This window comes from Mobula birostris, chromosome 28, assembly GCF_030028105.1.
Source record: "Mobula birostris isolate sMobBir1 chromosome 28, sMobBir1.hap1, whole genome shotgun sequence".
Taxonomy (NCBI): Eukaryota; Metazoa; Chordata; class Chondrichthyes; order Myliobatiformes; family Myliobatidae; genus Mobula; species Mobula birostris.
The window spans coordinates 28,930,588-28,934,139 of NC_092397.1; positions in this window are offsets into that span (position 1 = coordinate 28,930,588).

A 3,552-nucleotide genomic window follows, 5' to 3' on the forward strand; every position below is an offset into this window, starting at 1 on the left:
CGTCCCAGACCACGATAACAAGGGTCATCCCATCCCGACTTAGTTTTCTCTCGCAACGGCTTAGTAGGAGGGGGAGGGGTAGTGACCGCAGAGTTATTGCAAAACTTCCTACAGTATCCCACCATCTCCAAGAGCCTTCTGAGGGCCCTCTTGTCTGTCGGGGTTGGGATGTCAGAGATAGCCCGCACCTTAGCTTGCATCGCTGCCAGCTGCCCGTGTTACCACAATTCCCAGATAGATGACCTTCGTGTGGCCAAACTCATTTTTTTCAAGGTTCATTATCAAGCTGGCTTCAGACAGCCATATTACATCGCCAATATACACTTATGTATTCGTTTGCCCTTTCGTCACTGAATTACTCATTCTATAGGGTGTTGCTCACTAGGCTGACCTAGCGTAACAAACACCACCCAACGTCCTGGTTCTTTGCATCGCCTCGGGACAATCAAACACACCTGTGCGAGCCGTTTAATTACTTCTCCTAAAGAGTCGCTTTGTTCGGGGATTAAGGGAGATACCTTATCAGCAGAGCTGGCCAAAACAATAGCCTTCTCCCATCTGGTCGATACCATACTCATCTTTTCAAAAAATTTTTTTTCCTTATCAGGGGGACCCTAGCTTCATTGGTTTCCGCGCTAACACCGACTAGGTTCGTTAGCATATCAAAAGCCTGTGACCGTCTCAGTTCGCGTCTGCCATAATCAATAACATCCTTCCTCTTGTGCAGCCAGTAACCCTCTTTCATGATTCCGCCAACTGTTTCCTTCAGCACCTCAAAATGTTCACCGAGGGGTACCTTGTGGGCCAGGTTAAAAATCTCATCCCCAGAGATTTTTGGCACCATCCCCCATTCCTCATCTGCGGTACTTGGTCTCCCTTCCTTCCTTAGCATCTCCCCCTTCACACCATAGCCTACTGGCTCTCTTCCTAACTCTGTTTCACAGCGAGCTGTTTCATCGTCTCGCTCCTGTGCCTGTGTAAAGTCCTTCTTTTCTAATGATAAATCTACCTTAATTTCCCAACTTTCTCCTGTTTCATTGCATTCCTTCTTTTCACTTTCTACCCCCTCCTCGTACAAGGCTGGCAGAAACGTCTCAGCTAACTTTATATCAGCCTCTGCAGCCTTCCTCGACATCCGCCGAGTTACTGTGCAAACGGGATAAACCTGCGAGTCCATGGGCGGGGCCTCAATGCTGGCAGGCTGACTTGTCAATCTCACGGCTGGGAACACAACTCCCCCCGCGAGGTCATTACCGAGTAAGACTTCCACGCCTTTCATCGGTAATTCGGACCTCACCCCGATCGTGACTAGTCCAGAGACCAAGTTGCTTTGTAGGTGTATCTGGTGCAAAGGGACTGCCTCTGTTCCTTTCCCAATACCTTTGACCTTGACCTCCCCAGTCTGGGTCTCTGAACTAAACTCTAATACACACTTCAATATCTATGACTGACACGCTCCAGTATCTCTCCAGATCCGCACTGGAACTGGGTTTAACCCCTCCTTCACCGACACCAATCCGGCCGAGATAAACCTCTCGCGCCCTTCCTGAACTTTTGCAGACCTTTCCTCTCCTAGTGGTTCGTTTACCAGCTCGATACAGCCAGTCGAAATCGCCGTTTTCCCTTTCCCCGTCTCCTTCTTTGGGGCAAAGCACCTGGACGCAAAGTGTCCGACTTTCCCACAATTATAACAGACGACCCCAGGAGACTTCCTACCAGACTGCTCCCGGTCTACCTTATCCTTCTCACTAGTCCCCTGCTTATTTTCTGACTTTTCTGGCGGACTCTCCCCACCGTCCTGACTACCCTTCTTGTAGCCTTTACTCGGGGCAAACTTCATTTTATGCGTCAACGTGTACTCATCCGCTAACTTAGCAGTTGGCGGCTAATGTGGCTGCCTCTTTCTCATCTAGGTAGGGTCTCATACCTTCAGGGACACAACCTTTAAACTGCTCAATCAGGATCAGCTGTAGCAGTCTGTCATAATCCCCATCTACCCCCTTCGAGGCGCACCAATGCTCGCAACATGTCTGCATCTCACGGGCAAACTCTAAATACATGCGGTCCCACTGCTTCCTCGCATTCCGGAACCTCTGCCGGTATGCCTCCGGGACCAACTCATAAATCCCGAGGATGGCCTCTTTCATCACCTCATACCTTCCGCGGACAAAGCTGAGTAAGCTTGTTGGGCTTTTCCTTTAAGTACACTCTGAAGCAAAACAGCTCACTTATCCCTCGGCCAGTCCTGACTTATAGCAACATTTTCGAAATGGAGAAAGTACCGATCCACATCGGTATTGTCAAATGGGGGAACCAGGCTAACCTCCTGGGTCGCCCGGAACTCTCCACCTTGGTTCGGCACGGGCCCATGCTCTGCCATCATCTTTAACTTCTCCAGCTCAAATTCCCTTTCCCTCTGCCTCTCTTCTCACTCCAATTATTTATCACTCTCTTCTCGTTCCAACTGTCTGTCCCTCTCTTCTCGTTCCAACTGTCTGTCCCTCTCTTCTCGTTCTAACTGTCTGTCTCTCTCTTGCCGTTCTAACTGTCTCTCTCTCTCCTGCCTTTCTAACTGTTTCTCTTTCTCCTGCCTTTCTAACTGACTCTCTTCGTGTTCTAGCTGCCGTACCCAGAACTCGTGCTCGAGTCTCAGTTTTTCAATCTGCACCTGTACTGCGTCTCCATCAGGTTTTCCAATAGATATCACCTCCAGCTCCCCTTGGGGAAACACACCTTTAGATACATAGTGCTCTACGATAGCTCTGTGTATCTCCTCTCTCCTCATTGTCGACTTCCCCTTAACAAGATTCAACCGTTTGGCCACAGCTGCCAATTCCGCTTTCCTGGCATCCTCTAATGCCTCCAAGGTTGGCGCCTTTAGAAATTCCTCAATCTCCATTTCTGCTGTTTGCCTTTTCTTTCTTTCGAGAATTTTAACCCAATCAATTTACTCCGTCCCAAATTTAGCATTCAAAATCGCGGATGAGAACCCCACTTACATTACGTACCCCGTAACTGGGTTGCCAAACCAGCAGAAATGGATCACTCAGTTGGAGTCTGGATTACTGGAAGTAAGAAAGTTTTATTAAAGAAATAAGCAACGCAGTAGTCTAATAGTAAGGATATAAATGCAACAGGTTAGCAATGAATAAACACACATGTACACAGATCTAGGATAATAGGATCAGTCAAGCTCTATCATCGTCTAGGGGTAAATGACCAGTTTCAAAGTGACAGAGTTCAGTTCGCAGTTATCGCTGTCGCCGTGGGAGAGAGAGAGAGAGAGAGCGAATGAATATTCAAATCGGATTCCAATCAGACTTTCGATATTCCTCACAGTCAACTTTCGGGTGAGCCCTTTGTAATGTCTTCTGAGGTTATTGACTGTGACCCCTCCGTTTTAGATACGATCATTCCTCTGCAGTGAACCTGGAACCCAGGCAAGGGTGGACACACACCAGGTTCCCGCCAATCGTACCTTTTCACCCTGTGCGTCTATGGCTTGGTCCCGCGACAGCCCTCCAAAACTCCCACCGACTTGTGGGAGGCGCA